The sequence below is a fragment of the Ceratotherium simum genome, chromosome 25, assembly GCF_057802395.1.
Source record: "Ceratotherium simum simum isolate JZ-2026a chromosome 25, ASM5780239v1, whole genome shotgun sequence".
Classification (NCBI taxonomy): domain Eukaryota; kingdom Metazoa; phylum Chordata; class Mammalia; order Perissodactyla; family Rhinocerotidae; genus Ceratotherium; species Ceratotherium simum.
This window is the reverse complement of record NC_141924.1, coordinates 11,974,544-11,981,130: the sequence shown is the minus strand read 5'-3', so window position 1 is coordinate 11,981,130 and position 6,587 is coordinate 11,974,544.

Here is a 6,587-nt window from a genome sequence, read left to right as displayed (position 1 = left end):
AGGAATGGACAGGGTTATGGCTGAAATTAGAGTGGCCACGATGTGTAACTGGTAAAGCTTGTGTTGGGTAAAAAGAGCTTCGTTATCCTCTTGTCTCTAATTTTGTACATTTGAAATTTTCCTTAATAAAAAGTAAAAGAAAGAGACCTAAATGCAGAGAGACAGCCATTAACGTTCAATATCATAAAGATGTCAGATCTTCCCAAATTAATACCTAGGTTCAATTCAGCCCTGATCAACCCCCCACAGGGTTTTGGTGGAGCTTGTCAAGCTGATTCTAAAGCAGCGAGAAAGAGCAGGGCACTAACAATAGCTGAGACACTCCTGAAGAAGAAGAAGGCATCTGCCTCACCAAATAGTAAGGCTGATTATAAAGCTAGAGTCATCGGGCCAGTGTGGTATTCACTGGTGCAAAGATGGACAGCCAGACCGATGGGACAAAACGGAACCTGACGCAGACCTGACACATCCGGATATTGAAGGTGGGGCCGTGGCAGATCTGAGGGGAAAGGAGGGAGAAGATAGTCACATCTGTGTCACATGTCATCCTCACAGCCTTCCTGTGGGGCTGGCGTGGCTCTTAGCATCCCAGGATCCCATTACACTCTCGGTGGAGGCGCAAAGATGGCAGAGATGCCCAAAGTCTTCTGGCTCTGGTCCTAGGCTCTTTCCAAAGTGGGTCCTACCAGGGTCCCCAGACTTGTGTCTGAACCACAGGCCCCCATGCCGGATCTGCTGATTCATAATCTCTGGGGCTGTCCTGGCATCTGCATGCTCACCAGCTTCCCACTTGAGTTTGAGAACCCCTGACCTAGAGAAGGAGAAAGGGAGACAATGACAGAGAGAGAGAGAGGAAAAGGGAGAGAAAGAGCGAGAGAGCAGAGAGCCAGTCACTAGGCAGCCAGAAGGTCCGAGCCGCCAGGGGCGGGAACAGTCAGACCCTGTCCCTCTCCCTCCACCCCAGGCTCCCACCAACTTTTATCACTGACCTAACCCAGCGGGCGGAGCACTGGGGCAGGGAGGCGGGAAGGTCAGGGGTCAGCCCATTACATGCCAAGCAGAGCCAGGAATAGAGGCTCTTTGGGGGTGGCTGGGGGACTCGGGGCCCCACGGAAGCCCACAGCCCACCTCTGGCCAGAGGCACTGACTGGAGGAGGCAGTTGAGAAGAGGGGAGAGAGCTGTCCACGTAATGAGGTCCGTGGCTCCACCAAAGCTAGGAATGGGCTTCTGGAAGGATGCAAATGCCTCTGAGCCATGCTAATCCCCCTCCTCACCCACTGCTGCCCTAGTGGGAGAGGCTTCTTTGTCCCTAGGGGGACTGGCCCCCACAGACCCATCATCCCCAGAGCTGGCCCACCAGGCCAGGGCTCCCTTCTGTCTTCCCAGCCCAGTCTCCCAGTCGGGCAGCCCCTGTGCCCAGTCTCCCACTTGCTTCAGACAATGCCCCCCACCTCCGCAGATGGGCCTTTCTGGCTCAGCAGCCAGTGGGTTCCAGCCAACGCACAGATCTGACTGCTCTGGCCCTCCCCTGCTAGTCTCCTGTGGCTCCCCACTGCCAGACAGAGTCTGGGGTCCTGATTCTGAAATGTGAGGCCTCTGCTGTCTCTGACAACTGCCTAGTCTCTGTGACGGTTATTCATTCAACAGGTGTGCCAGGCACTGTGCTAGGTGCTGGCAATCAAGGTATGACCCCAGCGGGCCAGGTTCCTTCCCTGGGGGATCTGCAGTCTGGTGGGGAGACAGACAAGATGGGTAACAAGCAAACAAATGCATATGTATCCCATACTGTGCCGTGTGCCGGGCAGGAAGCGCACAGGCATTCTGAAGGAGACCAGCCAAGGGCTGTACTTGAGCTGGTGCTCACAGACGGCTTCCCCAAGGAGGTGACGTGTAAGTAGAGATGTGGATGAAGTGAGGGAGTGGGCCCACCTGAGGGCAGAACGTTCCAGGCAGAGGGAGCTACAAGAGTGGAGGCCCTGAGGTGGAAACATTCCAGTGTGTCCTGGGAACAGCAGGTAGCCAGAGGCAGGAATGTGAATGGACAGGAGCCATGGGTCGTGTGGCGGAGGGGCAGCCAGGCCCAGATGTCTAGGTGAGGACCTCGGCTTACTCTGCACGGGATGGAAAGACCCTGGAGGGTGTAAGCAGGGCATGCCATGGTCTGACTTAAATTTAAAACCAACACCTGGGCTCTCATGATACCCATTTCACCCATGGAGACCAAGGCTCAGAGAGGTCAAGTGACACTTCCAGGGTCACATGCTGCTACTGAGGCAATGCTCTGTCCAGCCCACCCACCAGCTCCCCACAAGTCCACAATCACATTCCTTCCCACTGGGCTCCCCTTTGATTTGAGGCCCTGCCCAGTGCTCTGAAGTGGGAGGTGTTACCTGGGCTCATCGCCTGCCTCTCCCAGCAGGTGAGCCCTGTCACGGCGGGGTATGACTAGTGTTCCCTGACGTGTCCTTGTGGCCTGGACATGGTAGGTGCTCCATACACACTTATTGAGTGAATGAATGAATGCGTGAACGAATGCACCGCCTCTAAGGGCCGTTGTGAGGGTCACGTGAGAGGGATGGAGACGCCTGGCGCAGGCCCGGGGCATTGGGGTAGAGTCCCACTGTCAGCCGCTGGGATTCCTGTAGTTATCCGTTTGATTTTAAAGCCCACGCTCTAAATCTCCGTGCTGACGATGAACTGAACCGAGCCTGCCCAACCGCCCCTGGTTTCTTGACCTTTCCAGGGGCCTGGGAAGCCAGTGGTGAGTCAGCGAGGAGTCAGGCCTCATGCTGGGGCCACAGCAGTGCCGAGGGGCGGGCACGGCAGGCACAGCACGGCACGTGCATGACCAGCCTCACCATGGCCTCGGACTACAAAGACTCCTCCCCAGCCAGCCCTGAGCTGGGCCTGGTGGTGACAGTGACGGGAGTGGAAAGTGGGGGGACTCTTGCCACCGCGGGGTGCCCCAGGAGGTGTTTCTCCCAAAGGCCACTGGGTGGCAGCACTTCCCCAGGAATATGGGGTTAAGGGGACAAGCTTCTTTGGGATTGAATCTGAGGCTAGGGAACCTGAGGGAGGGAATCTTAGAGAGGACCGAGGCTCAGAGAGGGGTTGGGGCCTGCCTGGGGTCACAGAGCTTTCAGTGGCAGGGCGGGGCCAGGGGAGAGGTCACCCGCCTGCCTGGACAGACGCAGGAGCAGAGGTGGGGAAGAGAAGGAGGAGGAGCAAGCTTGGAGAGGGACGGTCTGAGCACCAGCCCTGGCTCAGCCTCCGGGAAGAGGGGGGATGTCCTCACCCCAATTTCAACCCCCAGAATCCTACTCATCCTTGAGGAAGGTGCTCAAACCTCCCCTCTGAGGCCCTTGCTGACCCCTCTCATCTGTGACTCTGGCCGAAGTGGCAGTTCTCTCCATGCTCCCACCTGATGGTGGCCTCATCACGCCTGTCACCACCCCCACTGTGTCTCCCCCACCACAGTGACTCCCTGAGGACAGGGACTGTGCCTTGTCCCCCTATCGCCTGCATCAGCTGTGCCCTCTGCTGGGTCACCTTGCCCCTCTTCTCGGCCTGGGTCCCACCAGCACCTCCTTCAGGACTCAGCTGAGATGTCACTTCCTCCAGGAAGCCTTCCCTGGCCTTTGGCCTGGGCAGAAGCCCTGCCTCTGGGCCCACATAAGGCCCTGGCTCCTCCTGGATGGTGAGGCCTCTGGGGCCAGGATGGTTGGTGGATCTGAACGGGCCCATCCCAAGCATGCACAGACACTGCATTCTGAGCGTGTGACACAGTGGTCCTCAAACTGCAGTAGGCCTCAAAGCCACCCATGGAGCTTTGTGAAAATGCAGCCTCCAAGATGCCCCCTTCCCCAGAGACTCGGATCCGATAGGTCTGAGACAGAGCCCAGGAATCTGCATGGGAGACACTTCCCAGACGAGTCTGATGCCGGGGCCTGAGCATCCTAAGGCCCTCTAGTGTGCCATCGGCCCTGCCCTCTGAAGGAGTTGGGCAAAATGATTATAATGAGGAATGATGATCAAAACCTCTGACATCTGTGCCAAGTGAGTCACTCCCAAGGCACTTTCACACCGTTTCTCCTTTCTATCTTCATCTGTATAACTTCTGTCTTGGGAGGGATCCTCATCCCCCCTCTACAGACACCCGAGGCTCAGAGGCAAAGGGTGATTTTGCCCAAGATCCCCTAGCTACAAAACAGCAGAGCTCGGATTTGATCTGGGGCTGTCCCGAGGTGGGAGAGCTGCAGTCTGTGTTAGAGCCTCTGGGCTTGGAGGTTGCTGCTTGTCAAAAACTGAAATTCAAAAATTCAGGACCAATAATTGGTCTGGTGATTCCAGTCCCGTAGAGGAAGCTCAGGCCACTGCCACGGTCCAGGTTCAGGCCCTCATCTCTCTTTCCCTCTCTGTCCATCCACATCCTCTCCTCCAGGGCCCAGAGAACATTCCCTCCCACATAAAGCCACAGTGATATCAGTGGCTCTTCACCCGCAGCCAGGTATTGTGCCAGGCTCTGTGGGAGATACAGAGCAGGGCAAGACCTGCTCCAGGGGCTTCCTGCCCACTGGAGGACAAGAAGTGCTTAACTTCGTGATGGAACATGGTACTCGAACCCTCTTTCCCCTCAAATAAGTTCACGGTCCCAGCCTCACCCCCTTAATTAGCTGGAACAGGTTCCCACGCTGTGCGGGCTGACCCAGGAGGCCCCCTCCACTGGCAAATATAGAGTGGGTCATAATATTTTCACAGGCATTACAGAGCAATCTGATTTTCTTCTTGTTTGTCACAGTGACACCTGTGGATGGATTCCTAGCCCCCTATGGAAGGGGCAAGTGCCAGGGATTAGAAAGTCAGTACAGAACGGGAACTCAGGAAGGAGAGAGATAAGAAGCCATTTACAATTTGTCAAGATATGAGCCCTAAGCCCCACTTTTAAAGGGGAAAAAAACCTCCCCAGACAAAATACAATCATGTAATAAGTTAATTAACACAGAATTGGCTCAGGGAAGCTATGAAGGGATTTCACAAGGCCATACATACTTAATTGCCAAATGAGTGACTCAAACAACAACTGTTTCAGGAGCTCAGAAAAAGGGGCAAGATTTGTGAGCTGGGATTGTCTGGTAAGGCTGCCTGGAAAGGGTGGGTTAGAGCTGGGCCTGGAACGCGGGAAGTTACCAGGCAGAAAAGAGGGTCTAGGCATCTTGCCCTCTCCTGGGAAGAGGGGCCGGAATGGGCTGGGGGTCAGGAGGCTCAAGTGACATCTGTGCCACGTGAATTGTTTACAAAGGACTCACACCTGTTTCTCCTTTTTCTCTTGACCTGCACAAGTACCTGTTGAGAGGACCATTGTCCCTGGGCTGCAGACACCTGTAGCTCAGAGTCAGGCGGTGACTCGCCCAAGATCACTCAGCTACCAAATGGCAGAATCTGGGCTTGATCGAGGGTCTGTTACGGGTGGAAGAGCCACAGTCCGTGTTCAAGTATCTGGATTTGGAGGCTGTGCTTTTTTTAAACTGAAATTCTGGCCTGCAAACAGGGCTTGAGGTTCCAGCCCTAGCTCTGCCACCGACCACCTGTGAGACAACCGGACACTGCTTCTCTGAGCCTCAGTTTCCTTAGCTGCACAATGTGGCTGGCAATCCTTGTTCTCCTCCCACAGGGTCATGGTGAACTTTACAATCCTGTGAAAGTGATCTGAACTGCAGAGCACTGGGTACATGGGAAGGTTGTTGTTATTGTGGCATTCTGCACATTTGCTGAGACTCAGATTAGCTCCCTAAGGAGGGTGTCCAGAGGAGCTCCCATCAGGCTATGGGATATGTGGATAATCTCTTTGCATCTTTCCTTCCTCCGCTGCCCCTGGCGGCAGCCAGGAAAGAAGCTGGATGGGTCTGGGCCCCTGCTGCCCGGATGAGGTGGATGCCAGGGCAGCGGCTCTGGGAGCACCAACCCCCTCCAGGGAATCCACTTCACACAATAGCAGAGGTTGGCAGGGAGACGAGATACAGACTCCTTGGCAGGGAAGCACTGTTGGCATTTCCTGAGCCTCAGGTACATGGGGGCTGTGACCCTCAGTGGGACCCCAGGGGAGCTGCGCCTCAGGACTAAGGTGGGGGATGGGGTGAGGAGTCTTTTACCAAATACCATAGAAAGCATCTGCCTCAATGCTCTTAGTTTGCATATGGGGAAAGGAGGCACGTAAAGGGAAGGGAAGGGAAGGGGACTGTCCAATCTGTCGTTAATAGAACCACTGAACACAAGTGTGCAAGCGTTGAAAGGGCACGGGACTAGGCGGCAGGAGTCTCAGGGTCAAGATCTGGATCTTAGACCAACTGTGGGTAGCTCTGGACAAAATCCCTTCCCTCTCTGGCACTTAGTTTCCTGATCTGCAAAACTGGGATTAGCCTGGCATCTAGGGAGGGTCCTTTCAGTTCAGACACTGTCATTCTAGTAGAGGACTCACAGCACCCTAGGACGGGGTGCTGAAAATGGGAAAGGGAAGGCCTCGGGGTTTGTAGTCCACCGAACTTCGCCAGAGGTCTCCCTGTCCAAAGATGCTTCCGTTGCCACGGCA